The 27,066-nt window shown below is 34.8% G+C and overlaps 1 long non-coding RNA gene across 1 annotated transcript in view; it reads left to right on the top strand.

Moving 5' to 3' along the window:
• Positions 1 to 5,146: 5,146 nt before the first annotated feature.
• The window catches only part of LOC141716882 (uncharacterized), a 28,813-nt gene continuing 6,893 nt past the window's right edge, over positions 5,147 to 27,066 (top strand). The window contains exon 1 of the long non-coding RNA XR_012573404.1: positions 5,147 to 5,229. This is a non-coding gene — a long non-coding RNA (uncharacterized LOC141716882). The remainder of the gene's footprint in view (positions 5,230 to 27,066) is intronic.

Genomic DNA, 27,066 nt, shown 5'->3' with positions numbered 1-27,066 from the left:
AGAAGTTTTAACAGTATTACATGAAGAATGAATATGAGTACTGTTATCTAGAGAAACATTTGAAACAATAGGCATTAAAAAAGTAAGTAGAGTCTCAGAGCTATGCATAGAGCTGTAACAATCTCTGTGTTGCGCTGTTGAAAGTTACTCCCTCCGCTTGCCCTTACCATCGCAACCTCCCTTATTTTTCATTATAAATTACATGCTTCATATGATATTAAATTTGGGCATATCATAAGTCGACATCCAGTAAGACAAAAGAGCATGTCCCAGACTGAATTGGGTTCGACACTAATTAAATGTGTCTAAAAGATGCAACAGATAACATGAATGCCTTGGTGCTTATGTGAAAACTGAAATTATAATGTATATAGATCTTGTGTTATGAATTAGATGCCACGTGTCATTTGGACCATATTATGTTAGTTCCCTATCATGACTCTCTTAGCTTGCCTTCAACTTCCTATATATCTGAAGTTCGGGAGGTTGAAGAATTACTTTTTTTTAAGAACTTTTACTTTGCCACATTGTTAAATGACTTTTTCCCTGATGTACCCTTGGTAACTTCAGTAAAAATCCTTATGTGAAGTTTAATCTTGCTGCTTACTGATGCCGAGCACAAGTGATAACACGGTCTATGTACAGAGCATACATGCTAAATGTTTATTTTTCTCCATATCTCTATCCTGAAGTACATTAGTTAATCTTAATGCTCAACTCGTCATAATCTATTATTATGTAGCATCTCTCCTTTAAATTATTCACATTCATAATTTTCTGTGGACTCGGGTGAATGTATTTTAATTTAATCAAACTCTATTGCAAGCAAGTATTGTTTTGTTATCATTTTGTTAAGCGTGATGTGGATGTGGCTGTATTTCTAAATTATGTTAACCAGTGGCCGGACACTGGTAAACTGATGAGTGTTTGCATCGTCTTTTAGATATATGATGTTTGAACGCGAAAGAACTGCTATGAGATATATTTTTGTGGGACAAATGATCTTTAGTCTATATTTGAGTAATGTGTTTATCATGCCATAGATTAAGGTAACTGTTAGAGAACTTGTTGTTTTCCTCAGGAAGTGCCCGTTTGACATATATTATTACCTCTTGCCCTGCAAGTCATAAGTAGCCAATATGAATATTACCATTTTATGCAACCTATTCTTTTAGATAACTAGCCAGCGTTTAGGTAGGGGTAAGAGGGATGCTATAGACAGTTAGTGACATTGGTATTTGGATTGCTTACGAGATTGGAATTCATCACGAAAATGATTTTATCTGAAGTTTTTAGTTTATTAGGAATTATTATGTTTTGACTAAATTAAGTTATTTAGTTTAGTTAATGTCTTATTCGGCCATATATGATGTTGGTTCTGTGGATCTGTAATAACTCAAATTTTTGAGACTTTGTAAAAATATTTAATGAATAGTAACCCTGATAGACGGGGAAAACTTTTTATCCCACACTATGTTGTGCATGAGAAAATGAGTTTCGGAGTTGATATCATGATTATACGTACCAAATGAGTGTATTTAAACGCTATTAGTTTTCGAAGAAAACGAACTTTGAAAAATGACCGTATTTACGAACCATCAAGGATTACGGGAATCACAATATAATTATGAATTTAAAACCCTACGGATTTATATCCAAGAACGATACTTTAAAATATTAAGAATAAATACGAAGGGATTTACGCCGCGAACCGTTTACGAGAAATCATTACGAAAACGATTAAGCGACCGAACAAACGCGTAAATGAATAAATTAACGTATCACGCTAACCAACCATGGTAGAAAAGTAACCATGGTTACTTTATCAAATAGTAAGCTAAGATTATAGGAATGATAACCTAAGGCTAAAGAATAGTAAGCTAAAATCTAAATCAACTAGTTTAGCTTGTAACCTAGGAATGCTAGCAAAATTTGTTACAAGATATGCCAAGATAATCCTACTTTAGGTTATATACTAGAGAATATACAATCAAATACAATCACTTCTCCAAGAAGCACCCAAGCAAGCAACACAAAATCTCTCTCTCTCTCTCTCTCTCTCTCTCTCTCTCCCTCTCTCTCTCCCTCTCCCTCCGAACACCTTCCATTCGGCCCTAACAAAAAAAGAGGAGAAATTATTTTCAAAACTTCAAGCTCTAGTCATGGAAAAATTCCCCCATTAATTCTCAAGCTTCATACATCCTAAACTAAGGTAAGATAAATTTGTAAGCTCATTTTATCAAGGTTTGATGGGTGAAATAAATTCAAGAAAGATGATAGTGATTAGTGTGAATAGTAACTCTTCTTTGGTTTCTTCATTTTAATGGTTGATTTAGGCTTCAAAAATCCTACCAAGCACTCCCAAGACTTCACCATCATCAAGAACACATCTCAAGCTTTCAAGAAAGATATAAATCTTTGACCCATCTTTAATTAAGGTTTAAGTTCAAGAATCTTTTGGAACATAGTTGTAAACCTAGTTTTGGTGAATGTATTGTTGTAATATTGATGTTTAGTTAAGTAGATTTAAGGTTGATGATTGTTGCCTCAACAAAATGTTGATCTTGAGAGGAGTTAGTGTGGTGGTGATGATTTGATGATTGTTGGTGGTAATATAGAGATTTAAGGTGTAAATGAAACTCGGACCGTAACCGTAATCTCGCTAAAATGAGCAAAATATAATGTTAAGTTTCTGCAGAAAGTGCCGAATATATAAACTGTAGTTTCTTGAAAAATAACACTTGATTATGATAGAAAATGTTATAAGGATCATTTAGGCGCTTGAATCGCTTGATTCCGATTTATGGATCAAAAATTATGATCATTTTACTAAAAGTGATTTACGCGACAAAAACTGCTACGAATTACGAACTTTGGAAATAAAAATGATCGACTTAAAAATGTTCATAAATCATGAAATTTTTACAGAGAGTAGTAAATAGAGTTCCTTAACTGCTATAAAAATTTCAAGTAAAAATAATGATTTTTAATTTTATAAAAATATCGGAGCTAAGATCGTTAGAACTCATAAGCGGAGCCGACGATGAATATGTAAAAGGACATAAGGAACTTCGAAAAAGGAAGCGAACGTGACGTGAATAAGTACTTAAAGGAATAATAAGGGTAAATTAAGTGAGAAAATGAATTGTAAGTAGCATACGAGTACGAGTCGCCGTGAATTAGAACAACACCTAATGATTATTCATTCAGTCTAGACATTGCATGAATCACAATTTTCATTCATCCAGCCCTCTAGATGCTCAAAGTTTGCTTTTAGTTTAAATTAGTTGGTAATGATTATTGATCTCTGCTAATTTGAACCTGAATGATAAACTATGTATATGTAATCTAAATTAACAGTTAACAGGTGGCACAGTGATTACTATGTTTTTTGTAAAAAAAATAAATTAAAATACTCATGAACATGAGTTAGATTGTATGTTTATTTTATTGAAAACTTTAGACAACATAAAGAAGCATTGAGATACTTTGCTAAGTTGCAAATACAAATATTCTTGCAACAGGTCGCACAGTGATTACTATATTTTTTGTACAAAAAAAATAAAATACTCGTGAACATGAATTAGATTGTATGTTTATTTTATTTAAAACTTTAGACAACATAAAGAAGCGTTGAGGTACTATGCTAAATTACTACTGCAAATATTCTTGCAAAATGGTAGTTTCAGACAAGTTCTTAGACTCCCCTATTTCTTTACTTGGTAGCCTTTTTTGGTAGACCTTCTTATCATGAAACTTCTTTTGAATCACAAGTAAGGATTTAATTGATTTTATTACGCCATTTTAATTATTTTCTTCTTGATACAAAATTTTTAATTTTCAAAGTTGCCATTAGTACCAATAGTTACATTATACAATTATATTATCTTATGAAATATATTTGTGATTCAAGGCCTCAAGCAATATGAAAGGGGCCTCTTGGGGTTGTAGGTATTTCTAAGAAGATACTCTTGAGTCTTGAGCAGACTATAAATATTTATGGAGTCCTTCATATATTATTTGCTCTCTTTTTTTGTGAGAATAATACTAAACCTGATTATATCACTTGAATTTGTATTTCCTTCTCGATGGCGCGTTCTTTTTCTCAAGAGTTAAAAAATGACATATTAATATAATATCAAAATGCATTACCCGATATTTTCAGTTTAGTTTTCAATGTACAGGTTTTCGGAATAAGCGTTAAAATGTATAGTAAAGTATCAATTAATGTATAGTAAAGTATCAATTGTCTATTGATTATAAAATTTAATACTAAGATATTAATGTAATACAAAATTAAGGATAGGTTCTGTATTTACTTATTTCAGGAAAAAATTCACACTATCGGCTAACTACCAGCCTAATTGTTTTAGGGACAATATTGAATAAAATTATGAATCGAGTTGCTCTCCAACTTTAAGAGATGGAATCAGTTTTGAATGAGGTTATCCACTCTATAATGCTCTCTGTCCTGACTCTGGTGGTTAATAAATATTATACCACCATACTTATACTTTTTGGCACTATGTTTTGTATATTGCTTGCACCCACATTTCTAATCTTTTCTGGAATGATATTTGGTAATTCAATATATGACAAGTTGATGAGACTACCCAACACCTCTTGGTGTAGTGGTATCTTACTCCCTCTCTTTACGGGAGGTCTAGGGTTCGAAACTTGTCAAGGATAAGGGCAGGTGTGTGAGTGTGTTTAACTAGAACAAAAAATGAATAGGAAGTTGATGAGACTAGGTATATCCTAAAATTGTTAATTTTATAGAGATTTTCTCTTGCACGGAGGTCATACTGAGTACTAATTTGGAGGTCTAGGGTCCATAGACATTAAAACTTTGTTTTTTATGATTATCCTTTATAATTTATTTTTTTTAATTTGTATATGTTAGTTTATACATTTTAAATTTAATACAATACTTCAAATATAAAATAAAATTAGAGATAGTTTAGGATATAATTATAATATTAATATATGTTTTATGTCCCACGCACCCGAATCCCTAGATTATTTTATTTGCCGAACTTATGTATCCCCGCAATACGCACCCATATCCTTGATTCTTAAAATTCGTTTAGGTTTTGTATTGCATTAAGACATAAAGTTTACACAGCCGCCGCACAAAACTAAACTGTTCGAGGAACATCACTGAATAGGATTCAGGTTTTCTGTTGTTCTCGGTCGATCTTTCATTCGACGGTCTTAATTTCTTATGAGGTTAGCCTTTATTAAAGCTCTCTTTTTGAATTGATTGTAAATAAACATTTTAGCGGCCTTTTTATTTTGTCTGGTGATATGTTTTGGGTATCGCTTGCATTAACTTTAAATCTTTTGTGGAATTATATTTGGTAACTTGATATTCGACAAGTTGATTAAACTGTAGTCATGCTGAAATGGTTAATTATACATGAATCATGTGTTACGATCGGTCAAATTGAGTAGTGGGTACTAATTCGAGAGGTTCCAGAGCCATCTAATCTTTGTTTTCATGATTATCCTTTAACATTTTTTTGATTCTTGGTTTCTTTACCCATTAATTCTCTTCATTTGTTTTCCCATATAGCTTCCTAATTTCCCAAAATAATTTTTTTTTGTTTGTTTATGAGAGCTGTCATATTTGGTTAATCAGCAGCTAATATATGGATCAACACCATTCCCTCTAATTGCACAGCTGGAGTCCGACGAGAGTTTTAGCTTTTTATTGTAATATTTGTATAACTACATATAACTGTTTTTGAATCTTTAGTTGTGTATGGATAAGTCTACGTTTCGTTATTCTTCGCTTAGTTAATCATTAGAGATAAGTATAAGAGAAAATGTATCTTTTGACAAATAAATTAAATTTATACGTTAATTAATTAATTAAAATTAGATTACAAAAAAGGAGGGGAAGAATAACTAAGCAACTTAGATAGAATTTGAGTTCCGGAAGTTGATTAATCTATTGCCTGAAACCACACAGTGATATACAGGCCCAACAGCTAAAGAGTATACAGGATGTAAGCCCCAGGGCAAAAGAGTCTACAATGATATGAGAAATGTGTTATGAAAGCAGTGGGATGAAAGGGTTAAGGGTATCAAATTATCTTGTACATTAGTAGAGGGTTTGGAAAAGGCTGGCATCTAGAACGTATAGTGGATTAATTAGTAATTGCAGTAGTATTTTCTAGGTGACTCAAACGATTGTTCTTATTTTACTTAGTAATATATTGCTCTTAGTGTCCTAATTCGAACTGGTGATTTGTTCTATATCAAAAAAACCCATTACAAGTGGTATCAGAGCCCTTTATATATGGTCCCTTCAACTGGTGCTCAACGAATTGATCAAATGGAAAAGAAAGCTAACCATATCGAAGAATCCATGGTTGACATTGTGGCTAAAGATGTTAAAACGACGCTTAACTCTATGTGTCACTTGCTTACAAAGCTAATAATGGATAATGGACGGACTAGCGGAGAAAACCGATAAATAAATAAAGGAGTTAGATGCCCTTTCGATCCAATTGGAGGGTCATATATATCGTTCTCGTGAAGTTCAAGAACATATGATTAATATGATTCACAATGACATGCTGAAAATGCTGAAATTCCACTCTGAAATACAATGCACAATGACTGGGTTACAAACATTTCATATTACTAGGAGAGAGAAAAGCAAAGGAAGCATAAATCATGTCGGTTTTATATCTCTGGGACCACCTCGAGTGTCTTATGGTAGTGGTGGGGGAAATGGGTATGAGGTTGGGAGTTAACACCATGGAGAGAGGTGGGTATGGGGGTTTTGGTGGAGGAGTTGGTGGAGGGCCTGGGAATTGGAGATACACAAAAATGAGCAAATCGATCTTCGATTTAACCCGATGGTTGGAGCTTACCAGTTGAACAATATTTCACATTTTATTTTTTATCCAAGGATGAAATGCTGGAAGCAGTGGTGGTTTCATTGGAAGGGAATGACCTTTGTTGGTACCAGTAGGAGCAAATGAGGCCACTCATTCGGTTATTGGTTAATTTGAAAGATTTTATACTCCGTCAATTTTTTCTAGAAAATGGAGGTCGTTGCATGAGCAATGGCTTGCTATAGTTCAGGAACACCGTCATAAATTCGTAGAGACGACATTGACATCATTGGATCGTGTGTTTGAATATATTCTGTCGGGCCAGTTTATCAACGTGTTGAAAAGACGATATGAAGGTGGAGGTCAGGCTGTTGAATTCAGTTAGCCTAGACTAGATCATGGAACTGGAAGGAGGGGTCCAAGGGAAACATTCAGTGACCAGGGTGAGGAAGCATTAAGTGTTGTTTACGGGTCTCAAAATGTGACTTAAAGTTTTGTAATAAATTAATAAAAATAAAACTTGTTCAAAACATCACATGAGGTTCCATTTTCTAACTTAACCAAAATGTGATTTCAGCTTGTGTTTTGGAGTGACATTCAGAGCCATATTTTCAGGAAAATGACATTTGCGACATTTTTCTCCCAAATAGATTGGGGGTATTTTCTTAACTTACTCTGGAGATATCCTTAAACTATGTAATATCATTTTAAATCAAAAAATAATGAAAATGTTGGTATTGACTAGGATGCGGAGGTGGTCGACTGGTAGTTATGGTGGATCCTCGTGCCAATCAAAAAAAAATTGCCACTGGCCATGATGGAGAAATTGCATATGTCGGTGAGTGAGTCGGGACAATTTGAGGTATCATCGGGTAATGGTGAAGCGATTAAGGGAAATGATATCTGTAAAAATGTGGTAGTCCGTCTAGAAGGGATAGTCGAAGTACATGCTGATTTTTATTCTCTGAGAGTGGGTAATTTATATGTGGTATTAGAAGTGCAATGGGTAAAAACATTGGGGTTGGTGATGTCAAATTGGAAAACCCAGGAGATGAGTTTTAAAGTGGAGGGCAGGCCAGTTACGATAATTGTGAATCTTGCCTTTGTACATTCCAAAATCTTCTCAAAGGCGATGCGTTTGAGTTTGTGGAAAGTAGGTGGAGGGTACTGGATTGAGTGGAATTAGTTGGAATCCTCAACAACTAGTAGTGAGACTCTAGAGGAATGAATGCTTAAGGTTTCCACGTATTTATCTCCTACTATTAGTCAATTTGGGGGTGTGTTTGATAATCCTCTGGGTTTACCTCCGAAAAGGAGGGCATGGACATGCTATTACTTTGAAATAAGGGAGTAACCCAGTTAGGGTTAAATCGTATCATTATCCCCAAAGTCAAAAAGACGAAATTGAGAAATTAATACAAGAAAATCTAGCAAAATGACTTATTAAACCTTCTAAAAAGCCCTTGTTCCAGCCCAATGCTATTGGTAAAGAAAAAAGACCCGCTATGGAGGTTTTGTGTTAATTATTGTGCTTTAACAATGAGACCGTACCTGATAAATATCCAAAACCTGTAATTGATGAGCTTTTGGGCGAACTACATGGACAAGGAATTTTTTAAAGTTTGATATTAAGGAGGGCTATCATCAAATACTCGTTAGTGTTAGGAGGAATACACAGACAAATACGAGACTCAATCTACCAATGCGGAGTACACACATAAAATATATGACGTGGAAAAGCCACGTTTCAACTTGTCTTATTAATTTAAACAATTATCAATAATATAATCAATACATAACACCTTTATGGTGTTCCAACCCAATACTTAAGCCAAATAATGCTCAAGCATACAATCAAACATGGATGCCTAAGTCTAACAATACTTAAGCATTCGCTCACGTGTGATACTTAAGTCTACATCTTGGCCACAACTCTCATTCCTATTAAACACACTATGACTATGTATATATAGTCATCACAAAACTTAACCGACAAGACATACCTAATCCGATAATAACAGTAATTGTTTCCCTATATAATTATTACCCAATCCTATTATGATAATAGTTGTTATGCACACAATTATTACCCAATCCAATTATGTATTGTATCACCAAGCCCAGACTACCTAGTGGGTTGAAACCCAACAGTTAGACCAGAAGATACCCATAAATAGCCTTCCCGACTGGACACTACGAGTTCATTGTTATGCTGTTTGGACTCACAAACGTACACTGCAACTTTTAGTCTTTATTGAATGATATATTTTCACCCTTCTTACCAAAGTCAGTTTTTGTGTTGTGATATATTGGTTTATCTCAAGACAACGGAGGTCACTCGTCCATTTGACAGTTTGAAAATGGAAATAATTTACCCACTTGTTTTGGCAATGTTGGATTTTGAGAAGATTTTTATGGCGGAAGCCGATGCTTCCGGATATGGATTTGGTGTTGTACTAATGCAAGATCACAGCCATTAGCTTTCTTTAGTAAATTATTGGGCTCCCAGGCACAAACATAATCCATCTATGAAAAGGAATTGATGGCCATATGTTTGGCCATCCAGAAATGGAAACATTTTCTGCTAGGAAGGCATTTCATTGTAAGAACATATCAGCAGAGTTCAAAGCATTTGATGTTGTAGCATGAAATTAATCTGGAATATCAAAAATGGGTCAGGAAGTTATTAGGGTTCGACTTTGAGGTACAATATAAGCCCGGTATTACTAACAAAGCAGCAGATACATTGTCGCGAAAAAATAGTGGAGGCGGTTTATTTGGAGGCTAAGGTGACCACTACAACTGTTAAATGGGGATGAGTTAAGGATGCTACTTTACAATTTATTTTCCAAGGATTGCAGTCGGGGGTTATATCTATCGGAGAATAAGCTAGTCTACAAATGACGTATGGTAATTCCCAAAACTTCAAATATCCATCCATTTTTATGGAGAGAGTATCATGAACTTATTTTAGGAAGGCAGGAGACTGGTATTGGGCGGGATGGCGTCGCGATGTGACTCTCCATGTGCAATAGTGTGTAACTTGTGAGCAACAAAAATCTTCATAACAGTCCCCTGCTGGGTTGTTGCAGTCATTACACATTGCCACAACAATTTGACATGACATTTGCATGGATTTCACGGACGGACTGCCCTTGTCTTGGGATATAATTGTATACTGGTATTAGTGGATAGATCGTCCAAATACGCACATTTCATCGGACTCAAACATCGTTACACCGCAGTGACAATGGCGGAAACATTAATCAAAGAAATAGTAAGGTTACAGGATTTTACATCATCAATTGTTTTTTATGGGGATCGAATATTCTTGAGCACTTTTTGAAAAGAGTTGTTGTTTTTACCAAAATTTGCGGGTTAAAAGCTAAGTCTAATACGATTTAGTGTTTAAGTGATTAAAGCAAGAAAGTAAGAATAAGAACGATAAAAGTAATCGACACAAGCAAATGGTGACGCGGAAAACCCCCGTAAAAGGGTAAAAAACCGCGGGTGGGACGATACCCAACCGAAATAATTCCACTATAATGATGTGAAGATGATTACAAGAGATTATAAAAAGATGCAATACAAGAATTATGAAAAGTATGTTCCCGACGCCTAGTTCTTGTGTATAGTTGTAGAGATTAAGTATTAGTGGTGTTGTAGCTTGTGTAGATGATGTAGGATTGTGTATCGTTGTATCAGATATATGAATAATGCTGGATAATATAAGAAGTACTGTGGCTAGAAGAGTAATGAAGAGAATAATGATAAAAGATGAAGTTGTAGAATTGTAGTCCAAGTAGAAGTGTGTAGTGAAATTGTAGATAATGAATTCATTGTTTTTTTCTCCTCTCTACCAATTATGTACATTTTTAGATTGTTCTCCCACGTTCTTCACTCATTCCTATAGTTTAGGGATAAGGAATAACCCCCTCCTAGCTTTTAGGAACATTTTAAGACTAATTCTTCATACAGTTCCATTCTCATCGAGTACCTTCACGTCATGTCTTAACCAAGGCGTCGAGCATCAAATTTGTGTAGAGCTTAAATATATCATGTGGAGAATGATTAATTAGTTTGTAATTTGATGATATATTACTCCCCTAACTTTCATAAGCACGTGCCTTAATTGTAGGAGTTATATTCTCCATGATCCTATCTTTTAGGGATAGGATGGTTATCACATCCTATTTTTTAGGACGGTTTATGACCAAGTCTTGAAGCTGTTATGTTCATGTCTTTGAGCTCCACTTCCATCATGTCGACTCAAGTTCACGTCGAGTCTTCACGTCCACTTCCTTCGTGTCAGCGGCAACATTTCAAGTCAGTAATGTAGTCGTCATGTTTAGTAATCTTCATGTCCTGACGGGTGAAAATACGGTACCAACATTTGCCCCTAATTTTATTGGGAGTTTTCAACACCCAATGAAATTATCTTCAATCCATGTTCATGTCAATTCTGATTTTAGTGTCACTGTCTTCAAAGAATAATTTGCTCTCATACGCACTTCAGTCTATTTGATTGTAGATTTATTTCTTGTTTAACCAGGACTCGAAATATCGCATGTCAAGTAACTGTTGTTGGATTTTAATCGCAGCGGAGGCATGGTAAAACACTTTTACACATACAAAATCCAAATAAAAGCATATAAATCGTGGTAAAAATGTAGGGATCGATTACTAACCTTTAATATGCGATCCAAAAGCAATGATCGGAGATCCTTAGCAGCTGCTCCTCAAACGTGAAGCACTCCACCGGTATCCACCAAGAAAACGACGTTAAGGAGGAGGAGGAGGTGGAGAGAATTAGGTTTTATAAAAATTTGGGGTTAGAATAAAAATTGGGTTTATAATAGTATATTTATAGGCAAAATTTTCAGCTGAAATTTTTCCCATAAATATTATTATTATTATCCCATTTATTATTCTCATTAATAATTAAAACACCTTTTAATTATTAATCCTTTTTCTAAACACTTTAGAAATAATTCTCTCTCTTGATTTAATTTCCAAAAATTAAATCCTTAATTAATAATATTAAGAACTTTTCTTAATTAATTTATAATCAATTAAATCTCATTTAATCAATTATTAAATTTGCCAATTAATTATTTATTTCACAAATAAATAATTATTAGCCATTATTAATTAATTCCTCCACCATTAAATCATTCTCTTTTTATGGTGTGACCCTGTAGGTTCAATATTAAGCCGGTAGTAGAAATAAATAATAATAAAACTATTTTATCATTATTTATATAAATTCTCTAATTTATTAAATATGATTAATTAATTAATCACATTTATTCTACATCGTGAGGGATACTTCTCAGCATATTGCGACTATCCGGATAATATGAATTCACTGCTTAGAATACCAAGAACCTATTCAGTGAATAGTTACCGTACAATAAACTCCTTCTACCCTACAATGTCCCGATTAAATACAAGGCATGGATCTTGTGTCAAGCCTATCTAATTTAATCACTTGCTTACCATTTACTATGCGTAGTTCTATGCAAATTAGAAACTCCTTTATAATTTCATTCACTCTAGCCAGAGATTCCTGAACTAGCATAAGTGGATCAGCCTTGAACATTCGCTTCCTTCACTGGAAGGGGTAGATCCTTTATTGATCATACACTATCTTCGTGTACAAATTCCTATACCCAGAAGAGCCCTAATAATTGTCCCTGGAGACTAAGAACTAAACCAAAGCATAGTTCAGTGTACACAAGATGACTATGATGACCTCAAGTCTAAGGATACTTGTACAACTATCACTATGTGAACAACTGCTGACACGTGAGTGAACTCCATCAGTTGTTCAGCTGTGCGAGTTATGTTCAGTGAACTTATTCCATAATAAGCACCTACATACTAGCTATAGTGTCACCACATAAATGTCTATGAGAATAGACATCCTTCATAATGAAGCAAGCATAGTATGTACCGATCTCTGCGGATTATTAATTACCAGTTAGTAATCCTACGACCAGGAACTATTTAAGTTTAGAGTTATCATCTTTTAGGTCTCACTATTATGATCTCATCATAATCCATAAAAAGCTTTACTCTAAACTATTGTATATCTTATTTAAACACTTAAATAGATAGAGCCCGTAATAAAAACAAAACAAGTCTTTTATTAATATCAATGAAATCAAAACAGATTACACAGGAAGTTATTCCTAAATCCTAATTCATGATTGGACTTAGGATATATTCTTTTCAATCTCCCACTTGTACTAAAGCCAATCACTCTGGTATCTAATACCCATCTTATCTTTATGACGATCAAAGTGACTTTCATAAAGTAGCTTTGTGAGTGGGTCTGCTATGTTGTTATGTATGTCAACTCTAATTCAATACAATATAAGAAATGTTACCGTGCTCCCACTAACCCTTTTGTAGACGCATGGTTCATCTACGTTTTTGATAAAACCAAACTCTTTGATTGTCTCATCAAAACGAATGTTCCATCTTTCGAGAGGCCTGCTTTAAACCACATATGGTTCGCAGCAGCTTACACACTAGGTTTTCATTTCTCTTGGAAAGAAAACCATCTGGCCATTTGCCAGATATCATAGTTGTAGTAAGCCGCAATCGCAAGCAAAATCCGAACTCATTTTAACAGGGCTACAGGTAAAACGTTTCATCAAAATCAATCCATTGCCTTTGTTTGAATCCTTTTTCCACAAGCCTGGCCTTAAAGGTCTCCACCTGGCCATTTGCTATAATCTATCTTTTGTATACCGTATACATAGATTTCATTCCGGATTTCATGGCACTATGCCATTTCTCTGAGTCAACACTACTCATAGCCTCATTATAGGTCACAGGGTCGTCATCATCAATGATCGACAACTCATTTTCATTCTCAATGACAAGACCATATTACCTCTCAGGTTGGCGAGACACTCTCCCTGACCTACGAATGGGCTGTTTTACAGAAGGTTGTTCAGTCAGAACAGGTGTTTCCACTTGATCCGTAGTAGTTTGTGCTTCTTGAACTTCATCAAGTTCAATTTGCTCCCACTGTTTCCTTCAAGGATAAACTCCTTTTCCAAGAACGTAGCATGTCTGGAGACAAACACCCGATGATCGATGTAAAAGTAATACCCTAAAGTCTCTTTAGGATATCCCACAAAACTACATTTTACGGATCGATATTCCAGCTTATCTGGGTCAACTTACTTGACTTAAGCTGGACATCCCCAAATCTTAACGTGTTTAAGACTCGGTTTCCTTTCTTTCCATATCTCATACGGAGTTTGAGGAACAGATTTGGAAGGCACCTTATTCAGTAAATATGCTGAGGTTTCCAATGCATCACCCCATAGGAATACTGGAAGATTTGCATAGCTCATCATGGACGGAACTATGTCTAACAAAGTTCGATTTCTCCTTTCAGATACCAATCTGGAGGAGTCCAGTGGGAGACTATACCATTTCCTTAGAGATAATCTAGAAACACTCCATTCAAGTATTCACCACCTCGATCTAATCGAAGAATTATAATACTATGTTTGGTTTGTTTCTCCACTTCATACTTATACTCTTTGAACTTTTCAAAGGCTTCAGACTTGTGTTTCATCAAACACATATCCGAATCTAGATCTATCATCTATGAAAGTAATGAAGTATGAAAATCCACCCATGGCTTGCGTAGACATTGGTCCACATACATCTGTGTGTACCATTCCTAGCAAATTTGCAGCCCTCTCTCCATGTCTACTAAATGGAGACTGCAGTGCCACAATGAAGTGAGATTTTCATCATCCCTTTTCTTTTATGAGTTTGTTCAATCTGAAGTAAATTATGTCACATTTATACAGACCATTATTTAAAGTACCACGTCCATAAAGAATATTATCTCTAAGAATAGAACATTCATTATTCTCAATAATAAATGAAAATCCAGCCAAGTCTAATATGGGAATAATATTCCTCACAATCGAGGGAACAAAATAACAATTATTTAAAACAATAGTCTTGCCCGTAGGCATATGTAAATGAAATGATTCTACATCTTCAGCAGCAACTCTTGCTCCATTTCCCATCAGTAGAATCACCTCCTCTTCCTCAAGAGTCCTACTTCTCCTTGGTCCCTGCAACAAATTGCAGATATGAGAACCACAGGCGGTATCTAATACCCAAGTAGAAATTTGATTTAATGACATATTCACTTCTATCATGAACATACCTGAATCAGAAGCGGTAGTCTTACTACCCTTCTTCTTCTTCAATTCTGCAAGGTAAACCTTGCAGTTCCTCTTCCAGTGCCCCACCTTGTTACAGTGAAAGCAGACAACTTTGCTCTTGGGGTCTTCAGCTTTTGGTGGAACGGGCGTTTTCTCACCTACTTTCTTCTTCTTGGAAGGGTTCCTCTTCCTTTTCTTAGGATTGGAACCTTCACCAATTAGAAGAACAGAACTCTTCTTAGGGGAAAATTCGATTCCGCAGTCTTCAACATGTTGTGGAGTTCAGGAAGGCTGACATCCAACTTATTCATGTGAAAGTTCACAACAAACTACGAGAACGAACTCGGAAGCGATTGCAAGACCAAGTCTTGGCTCAGCTCCCCATCCATGGCAAAACCAAGTTGTCCAAGACGTTCAATCAAATTGATCATCTTAAGTACATGGTCATTCACAGATGATCCCTCAGACATCCTACAACCGAACAGCTCCTTCGATATCGAGCTGTCCTCCCTGCCACATCATACAACTCTTGTAGATGCATGAGGATAGTGTGTGCATCCATATGCTCATGTTGCTTCTGTAGCTCAATGTTCATGGAAGCTAGCATGATGTATTGAGCAACATTTGCATCATCTATCCACCTACGATACACAACATGATCATCATTATGTGCATCACTAGCATGTTCAGTAGGCTTAGATGAGTCAATCACGTATTCCAGCTTCTCAATCCTGAGAACAATTCTCAAGTTTCGAAGCCAGTCAGCATAATTAGGACCAGTCAACTTGTGAGCATCTAGTATGCTCCTGAGTGATAGTGCAGAAGACATGACGTACAAAGTAAATCTGTAAATGATAAACACATAACAACACTTAGCAAATATTCGATTTCATTTTAAAACACTATATGAATCGGGTCTTTATTCATAAGTGGCTCCCACTAGTTTACCTAATTTATTCAACCCCCTACGTGAAAAATTAAGCATTCATAATGCTAGTGGGAATAGGGATCCTACATTCCATTACACAACCCCGGCTGTGGCACGAAACGCCATGTAATGTTCAATAGGCAGACAACTCTTGTCAATTACATCTAATGTTATTCCCTAATAAAACTTTAGCCTCTTGAATAATTGAGTCACGGCTGTGGCACGACAAACTCAATATTCTAAGTCAAGTCTAACCCAACATTCCGTACAGTTGAATCAGTCCCCAAAGGCCCACGGCTGTGGCACGTAACGACCTTTAGATTCTTATTCAATGTACACATCTCTACGTAATAGACAAGTATTTCTTATTTGGAAATCAAAGCCCTCGGCTGTGGCACAAAACGACAATGATTTAAAAATAAGAACTACTTTCTATCATGTTGGAAGGCTATGATCGACACAAGCCCGTTGTGTCATTGGCCAATTACTACTTGATATTATTTAATTTTAGAGGGATTATATTACGTTACAATAATAATCATATTATAAAGAGATTCTTCCTTTTAAATTAAATATTTCAAATCAATAATCAATAATCAGATGATTCCCAGATCGGGTGGAGCATTGTCAAGAGGTGTCACTTAATAACCCTTTCTTACAGATAGAAATCTGTTGTTGACAGAATCATCCTTTCTCTCATATCGAAAATTCATATTCAATTACGTGTTTCATAAACACAAGAATCTCATGATTGTATTCATAATATTATTATTAAGGTTATGAAACAATTTCACTATACTAGGTTGTCTAACAAACGCCTTATGTTCATTTAAGTTCACCTAAATCTATCATCGCATGATAAACTAAGCATATATCACATATATAAAAATGAATAAACATCAAGGTAGGCATGTTACATCATCTAGCACATTAGTCTAAGCAATATACATCTCTATGTATCACATGAAGCATTTAAAAGCAATTCAAACAGTCAAAAATAGCTTAAAAACACTTTCGGAAATATAAACAGTTCAAAACTTTTATATAAACTAAAATTGATCACTCCATTAGATCCGTCTCGGAAAAACGAATCCAACGGTATATTGCACGCCTAAAACGGAGTTACGAAACTCCCAAAAAATCAATTTTAATGTAAACAGTCGGGCTGTAACGCATTACAGGAACGCGTTACAAGCCCTGTAACGCATTCCGGTGATGCGTTACAACCCTTTTAAGCCATTAAAAGGTGTAACGCATTCCGTGAATGCGCCACAGGTGTGTAACGCATTCCCGGAATGCGTGACACCTCTATTTTTTTTTCTCTGCAGCAGCCGCCGTCTTTTTCCCGCACGGAATTCCGTGCGCCTGACATTCTCGATCTCCGTACAGACAGACAAGGAGCAGACAAACAGCAAAGGCAGATGCATAATACAAACATATATATATACTATATATACATATATTTATACTTATTTAATTACGAATTTAATTACAAGAACTTCAAAAAATCATAATAAAAAATCTATACATCATAAAATTATGAAAAAATACCCAGACGATCTACAACACTTGTAGAACCCAGATCAACATTCAAAATAATTCTGAGAAACGATTTCTCATCAGACAAAATTAATCCATGATATAACTTGTAAAAATCATAATTAATTCATACAAGCACATAAAATTCTGAAACTTTTACCACAGATCTATATGCATACAACCTATGCTCTGATACCATTGTTGGATTTTAATCGCATCGGGGGCATGGAAAAACACTTTTACACACATAAAATCCAAATAAAAGCATACAGATCATGAATAAAAATTCGAGGGATCGAATCTAACCTTTAAAATAATTCGGAGACAACGATCAGAGATCCTTAGCAGTTGCTCCTCAAGTGTGAAGCACTCCACCGGTATCCACCAAGAAAACGATGTTAAGGAGGAGGAAGGAGGTGGAGAGAATTGGGTTTTCCAAACTTTTTGGGTTTTGGGGTTCCAATAAAAATAGGGTCTATAATAGTGTATTTATAGGCAAAATTTTCAGCTGAAATTTTCCCATAAATATTATTATTATTATCCCATTTATTATTCTCATTAATAATTAAAACACCTTTTAATTATTAATCCTTTTTCTAAACACTTTAGAAATAATTATCTCTCTTGATTTAATTTCCAAAAATTAAATCCTTAATTAATAATATTAAGAACTTTTCTTAATTAATTTATAATCAATTAAATCTCATTTAATCAATTATTAAATTTTCCAATTAATTATTTATTTCACAAATAAATAATTATTAGCCATTATTAATTAATTCCTCCACCATTAAATCATTCTCTTTTTATGGTGTGACCCTGTAGGTTCAATATTAAGCCGGTAGTAGAAATAAATAATAATAAAAATATTTTATCATTATTTATATAAATTCTCTAATTTATTAAATATGATTAATTAATTAATCACATTTATTCTACATCGTGAGGGATACTTCTCAGCATATCGCGACTATCCGGATAATATGAATTCACTGCTTAGAATACCAAGAACCTATTCAGTGAATAGTTACCGTACAATAAACTCCTTCTACCCTACAATGTCCCGATTAAATACAAGGCATGGATCTTGTGTCAAGCCTATCTAATTTAATCACTTGCTTACCATTTACTATGCGTAGTTCTATGCAAATTAGAAACTCCTTTCTAATTTCATTCACTCTGGCCGGAGATTCCTGAACTAGCATAAGTGGATCAGCCTTGAACATTCGCTTCCTTCACTGGAAGGGGTAGATCCTTTATTGATCATACACTATCTTCGTGTACAAATTCCTATACCCAGAAGAGCCCTAATAATTGTCCCTGGAGACTAAGAACTAAACCAAAGCATAGTTCAGTGTACACAAGATGACTATGATGACCTCAAGTCTAAGGATACTTGTACAACTATCACTATGTGAACAACTGCTGACACGTGAGTGAACTCCATCAGTTGTTCAGCTGTGCGAGTCATGTTCAGTGAACTTATTCCATAATAAGCACCTACATACTAGCTATAGTGTCACCACACAAATGTCTATAAGAACAGACATCCTTCGTAATGAAGCAATCATAGTATGTACCGATCTCTGCGGATTATTAACTACCAGTTAGTAATCCTACGACCAGGAACTATTTAAGTTTAGAGTTATCATCTTTTAGGTCTCACTATTATGATCTCATCATAATCCATAAAAAGCTTTACTCTAAACTATGGTATATCTTATTTAAACACTTAAATAGATAGAGCCCGTAATAAAAACAAAATAAGTCTTTTATTAATATCAATGAAATCAAAACAGATTACACGGGAAGTTATTCCTAAATCCTAATTCATGATTGGACTTAGGACATATTCCTTTCATATTGATCACACTATCTTCGTGTACAAATTCCTATACCCAGTAGAGCCCTAATAATTGTCCCTAGAGACTAAGAACTAAACCAAAGCATAGTTCAGTGTACACAAGATGACTATGATGACCTCAAGTCTAAGGATACTTGTACAACTATCACTATGTGAATAACTGCTGACACGTGAGTGAACTCCATCAGTTGTTCAGCTGTGCGACTCATGTTCAGTGAACTTTTCTATAATAAGCACCTACATACTAGTTATAGTGTCACCACACAAATGTCTATGAGAACAGACATCCTTCATAATGAAGCAAGCATAGTATGTACCGATCTTTGCGGATTATTAATTATTAGTTAGTAATCCTATGATCAGGAACTATTTAAGTTTAGAGTTATCATCTTTTAGGTCTCACTATTGTGATCTCATCATAATCCATAAAAAGCTTTACTCTAAACTATGGTATATCTTATTTAAACACTTAAATAGATAGAGCCCGTAATAAAAACAAAACAAGTCTTTTATTAATATTAATGAAATCAAAACAGATTACACAGGAAGTTATTCCTAAATCCTAGTACATGATTGGACTTAGGACATATTCCTTTCAACTGTCAGGTTGACGCGTGCAACTTCTAAACATGTTGATGTGTACATGAGTGATATATTATCTTTTTTTCAGTAGTTTTCTCTTGAAGTTCTGATCTAATATTTCATCTGTTCGGCTTATGGCTCAAGTTGTATGTGCGTTTTCTTGATCTATCGTTGTAATGTCTTGATCTTCTTAGGTCGTGCAGTTACTGTCTTGATAAGTATGTACCTTCGTATTGACTTTTTTTCTGATGAAGTAATCAAATCTTGTCGAGTAGGCTTGCAGGTAGATCTGCTTGTTGTAATCTAGTTTATCATAGACAAATTGTCCAGCCATTGTACATGTCTCTCGATGATGTGAACATTCTCGGTTGTTTGGAGTTACGAAAATTTGCATCCAAGTTATTTTCATATTGCGATATTTGTAAAATCAGCATCTGTGTGTACTCTTCGATTCTCGTTTATCACAAATTGTTGGGCATTTTACTTGTTGCCTCACTTTTGTACTTTTCATGATGTTGTTGATTAATTGTACTCGTTTGTGTCTGATATGTGTATGTTGTTCAAGATACTTTACTTGCTCTCCATGTTCATTAATCTCTTTGAAGGAAATCGTTCCTCTTAAGGTGTGGAGAATGTGCAAAACATATAACAACAGTCCAACATGAAGCGTACTTGATATGAAAGTGCAAAAGTTAGAGAAGAATCTAACCTGATGTCACTGTTGTTGCAACCTAAAGAAGCCAACTGTGATGAAAAGATTCGTGTAATACCAAAGTAGGTTGCTTCAATTTTGAAGATATATAGGGGAATGGAGATCCTGGGATATTGCTGAAACAGTGAAGATCTATAACGAGTCTTTCCCTGATGATGCTTTTAGTATGGATGAATTTGGTGGTAACGGTGATGGTGATAAAGAAAAGTCTCCACGAGATGATGCTCCTGAAGACAAGTGATTTAGTCTTCTTATCGTATCTTTTTACTTAAGTATTCCAGACTCATTTGATGTCTAAATTTCGAACTTAGTTCCTCGTCGTGGTTTTTGTGATACTTTAGTCCCTATTTCGCTTTCAAGCGGGGGATCTTGTCTTTTATTTTCTTCAATTCGAACTTTTGTGGTAACATTAAGTTGCTTTCGCTTGCAACATACTTTGCTTGCAATTCCTTAAGTATAACACCTTAGCTAATGAATTCATATTGTTCCAAAAAATGATATGTTGTTGCTGATGTTCTCTAAATGCTTTGAACGTCATACAATGTGTATCCATATGTTCATTTTTAGCAAAGTAAAAGGTTTGGACTTCTCGTAGAATACGTCATTATTTAGTCATCTTTCGTTATTACTTTGTCATCTTATGTTGATATTCCGATGTCTTACGTAATTATTTCGTTGTTTTTCGTTAATATCATTGTCTTTCGTTGACATTTCGCTGTCTTTCATTAATATTTCATTGTCTTTCATTAATATTTCATTATTTTTCATTAATATTTCATTGTCTTTCGTTAATATTTCGATATTTTTCATTGGCGTTTCGTTGTCTTACGTTGGTGCATGCACTCGTATAGTGGCTAAGAGGCCTTTCCCTCTTGAAGCTCACCTATTATTCGTAGTTTCTATGTTAAAAATAAATAAAACAGGATGTTATATCCCTTATTCTATTTCATGTAGGTAAGGGTTTGCCCCTGTCGATATATCGTAGTAGGATAATCAGTCCTTTATAATCGTAGAGTGAAGATACGATGACCTTCATTTATTGTATGGGGTGTAGTCATATGCGTCATATTCATTGTATGTATAGAGTACTATACATACTATAATAATATGCAATGCATATGAATTAACGAAATGCGACATGTAAAGGAGAAACCGTGAGTGTAGCATAAGTATAAAGGTGTTGTAGATAAGCTTATCGGACATGTATTATAACAAACACACATAATCAAGCATACTTTCACATAAGTCATGAAAACCATAAATTTACTTGTAAAGAGGACATCATATAGTATTCACAAAAATACAATCACGTCGCATACTTGTTGAACTTAAAACATAGATGAAAATAGTTTAAAGAGGAACGTACCATGTTAGAGTAATTGAAAAGATGGTCTCACAACGATATTAAACATGATATGCCTTCAACTGGATCACATTTCATCTTCCCAGAGTTTGGTTCCCGTCCATTATTATAAGGCAGTAAGCTCTATGTCGCAGCATTTGTCAATTGTGTCCAAGCCATGGACTAGTTTTACTTTACTACTATCATCTTCTGTCAATGGGTCATAATATTAAGCTTATTTAATTTTTAAACATCTTTGTAGGAATTCCGTAGTTGATTTTATTCTTAGCACACTTGTTTCATCTTTGTTGATAGGTTGGATGTCAGTAGTTGTTGTATTCAAGCTGTCGTGTTAGTGTCAGGTTGTAACTTTCCTAATTTCTTCTAAGGTGTCATCTCTCTCAACTGGTGGTTTGGAGACATCTATGATCAAAAAATTGAATATTTTGAGACGTCCAAATGTTTCTCCTATTCCAGCTTAGTCGTTAAATTGTATGTAGGACTCTCTTGGAAATCATCGTATATCGAATACATGAAATTCAACTTGTAGAAAATTTGTAACACCCCCAGATCCGGGGTCGGGGATCCGGGTCGTCACGGTCTTTCTTTCCACAATAACACTTCACTTAATTAATAATAAACAACCTTATGCTGTGACCCCACACTAACACACACCACAACCCGTTATAGTCTCAGAGATGAAATTCAAATAAGTACAAGTCTTTGAATCCACAATTTAAAAGTTATTACAACCCAAAATGATTACTTGATAAATTTACAGTTAATTGCCATTATTTGCCACAAGTTATAATTATACATAATTGATTCTCAAAAGTAGATGGTCTGATCTACAATAGATCTACCTCTGCAGCTATAGCAGCTACGACATCATCGGGAAGACGAGGGACGCTTCCCACGCGCTTGCGCTGGGTCTGCTGGAGTCTGGCCATCCTTCCTAACTGTTGTTGTGTGATGAAGAAATAAAGCAAGAGTGAGCCTTACAGCTCGCAAGATAATACATAGTGATAACAATAATATAAGTATCTAAATGGATACTTACTAGAATCTTTATCGTGAGTAAGGTAATTACTTACTGGATATAAGTTTTAAAACAAGGGATGAAGTTACCAAATACTTCACTATACTTATATCATTTATAAAGCTACTTGAACTACCACTGTTCAAAGTATAATAAAATTCACGAGGTCATCCCGTAGATGAGACCACAAATAAAACTTGAAAATATTTGATCTTTGAAATATTTTGAAAAGAGATGAAGTTACGAGATACTTCATTCAATGGATACACCAATAAAAATGTTTGACCCTGTCAATGCTTCGGCAACCACCCATTAGTAGCCTTTCGATCGAAATGCTACGGGTAGTGTTGCAGAATTATCCAAATGGATGATGAACTCATTACGGGAGTTTACCGCGCCAGGAAGACCACTTACGATGATCAGTCGTAGTAGTACAACCCCACCATTTTCTACATGTAGAGGAGAACCTGTCGGATTTACTTGTCAACCGAACACTGAACTCCTAAGGAATGGACCGCCTTAGCGGAACTTCCAGGCCATTTGGGACAATATAATAAGGCTAGGCCGGCGCTACTCGACCACTTACGCCACTCCTAGTTCAGATGAAATCCATGACTCTGAAACGTAAAGCTCGTTTCCCCCTTTCCCCAAGTAGAAACTTGTTGATACGGCTCCACCAAGAAGTCGTATCTAGTTGGAAAGGAAAACTCACCGATATTTCCCAGGCGATGCCTGTTAATGGATTAACTTGTTCCAAGAATTTTACTTCCCGAATATTGGGTAAGTAATCAAAAACTCTTTTACCAAGACAGCAACCTTGTTGCGAATATAAAACACACCACCGAGCCGGATCCCCCATGTTTTGAGCGAGTATTTAAATCCCCTTTTTAAAAGGAAGATCTTAAATATAAAAATAGTTTTGGGATCCGCTCTATCTTTTGAAAATCATTTTAAAGACTCGAAAACACTTTAAAGAGTGTTTGGAGTAAAACTGATTTAATGAAGTAAATCAGTCCCCAGAATATTTAAAAAATGACTGAATATTAATATTTAAATAATAATCCCATTAAAGAATAATCTTTATAAAAATAATTGAAGTAGAAGTATTAAAACTTATACTTAAAACGAGTATTAAATAACCAAAGATATACTTATATGAAAGTACTATCTTTATTTGAATAATCGAAAATAAGTTTGATTATTGACACCTTATTCTTTAATAAAATAAAGAATATACCTCGACAAATAATCGGAGTCATAGATCCTCAAATGAATATTCAAATAATATTCATTAAATAATATAAACTGAGTCATAAGCCTTCGAATGAATATTCAAAATAATATTCAATAAATAAATAAGCTGAGTCATAAGCCCTCGAATGAATATTCGAAATAATATTCAATAAATAAATAAGCTGAATCATAAGCCCTCGAATGAATATTCGAAATAATATTCATTAAATAATATAAAGTTATCGAATAAACCTTATTCGATTAATAGTTTTGAAAACTATAACCATATATATATATAAATATATATATATAAAATCTACTCGGGATCCTCGACTCCCGGTTTTAGAAAATGTTTTCACCTTTGGGTCCCTATACTAAGGGTATATGCAAATTACCGCTATCCTCTAGCATAGGTATTATCAACTGAACCAACAGATATATATTTCAAGAATATGAAATAGGCATGCATATATACCATATCACATGCTACAATATATCGCAAGAATTTGCTAAATAACCAATATGCATTTATCGCAAGATCATGCATATACAAATGTATACATCACAACAACAGTATAACGGATAGAATACTTGCCTGAGCGACTTGGGGGTGAGAAAGGCTCGGGACGAGTCTGATAACCTATAAACAACAAGTAAGTTGGAATTAAACCAAAATCACTTGTAAATCTATACTTTAACTAACTTAGACTCTAACGCTTGTTTTGCGCTCACTGATTTGCTTAAGTCACTCGGGTACCCTCGGCTCCACCATTTTTAATAATTTAACCTTTACGAGTTTTAAAGCGATTCCTTCGCGAGTGTCTTACCAACTGCCTAACACACTTACCATAAATGTTTCATACATTAATTAACCCTTTTTGGTCTCTAACCTATGTTTCAAAGTAAGGCGAGGGAAAAAGTTTCGTTCGCGAAACGCCGTTACTTGAAACGGTCGTTTCTCCTAAACCGTGCATCGGAATCGAACGAACTACATATCAAAACGAAGCTCGTAACATGAGCTATCTAAACATGGCAGTGGTCATAATCTAGCAGGGGGTTCTCGGGTCATAATGCTATGCACAAAAACAGTCCAAAGAAAATCGGACGTTACGACGGCTATGTTTACGCGATTTCCCAATTTTAAACCATACAAAACCAACCACAAACCAACCTCAAATCCAACATACAACCAACATCCATCCTTATCACATCATAACAACCCCAACCAATTCAATTTAATCATTCATACTTATGCCTAAACTTAACTTTAATCATACTTAAGTTCCTTTAAATCAAAACCACAACAATTACCATTCCATTTCACTACCATTCCAAATCCCAAACTCTAAATCATAACAACAAACTACAATATCAACCCACTAATCAAAATCATCTTATAATATATAGGAATCTAGGGTTTGGAGATGGTATACCTTCCTTGAAGTGGTGGGTGGAGCTAGGAAGCCTTAAGAAGCTTTGAGAAGTCTTAAGAATGCTTGGATCTTCAAGAAAAACAAGAAAAAGTTCAAGTTAAAAACTTGAAAACACTATTCATTGTCTTCTTCTTTGATTAAATGAAGAAGATTGAGAAGGAATTAATGGCTTAAACTCATGATATAGTCCTAACTAAGCATGAAGATGATTAGGGAATTATCTTACCAATTTAGGAAGCTTGGATCTTGGATTTTGAATTTCTCTTGCCTTTTGAATAGTGAAAAGCCGTGAGCAATGAAGAACAAAGCCTTGGTTGCTTTTGATTTTTGATGAAAATGATTTTACTTGGCTTGGTTGATTGGTTTTTGTGCTTGCTTTAGTCAATTACCTTCTTGCCCTTGGATTTGTGTGGTTACAAAGCCACCACACCTCCTTCCTTCCCATGTCATGCTTATGTCATCCTCATGATGTCATCCTCCCTTCCTTGTCCTCTTTCTATTGGTTGGATGACATCATTCCCCCTAATCCCTTTGATTAACTTCCTAATCGTTTGCCTAATGACCGCTGATCTGTTATACGGTTTGCTTAACTTTCGTTCTCGTTTATCGTTTGAAGGATCATACCCGGGATCTTATTACTTAGGTTCCCTTAACCTTTCTCAATACATTATATTCCTTTTTATGATCCTCTATTATAATCCTTTAATTTAAATCCTTTTTATCCTGTTACCTTATACTCAATTCTCTCCGTATCTTGTGGATTTCCGGGAAAAACCAAAGTGTTCGGAATTGGATTCTGACGATCTTTACATACACTTATATACTACATAGAGTACTAATAATATCCCATAAGATCAATAACAGAACCCCTACATAGCGTGGCATGAACAGTTTTCTCATTCAGCAAAAACACTATTCATAAGGGTTTCAGAAATTTCCAAAAATTGGGGTTATTACAAAATTGAAAATTTTAATTAAGCTAGCTTCTTCCCGACTTTTGTTCTTCACATTTTTTGAAATGATTCATATTCAGTGAGAGATTTTGACCGTATATAGTCAACTTTCTGTTTTCTTGCGGTTCTTAAGCCGATTTTTAATCTGTCGTGCATGTTCTTGTTGTTCGTCTCCTTAATATCACGACATATGTAGTATGCTTTGGTGTCCCCTTATGGCGATTTCAAGACAAGTCCCAATCATATCCATTGACATTTACGGCTGTCATGCCTTATTTCACTTTTCCATTTAGTTGTGTCAAAAGACTTGGATTGAAATCAGCCACAAAATCATCAGGGTTGTGAGATCATAGTTGTCAAGTACACCTTTAATTGTGTGAAGGCTT

This window comes from Apium graveolens, chromosome 4 (assembly GCF_009905375.1).
Source record: "Apium graveolens cultivar Ventura chromosome 4, ASM990537v1, whole genome shotgun sequence".
NCBI classification, from domain to species: Eukaryota; Viridiplantae; Streptophyta; class Magnoliopsida; order Apiales; family Apiaceae; genus Apium; species Apium graveolens.
Note: the sequence above shows the minus strand (reverse complement) of the source record. Positions and strands in the feature narration are given on the sequence as shown.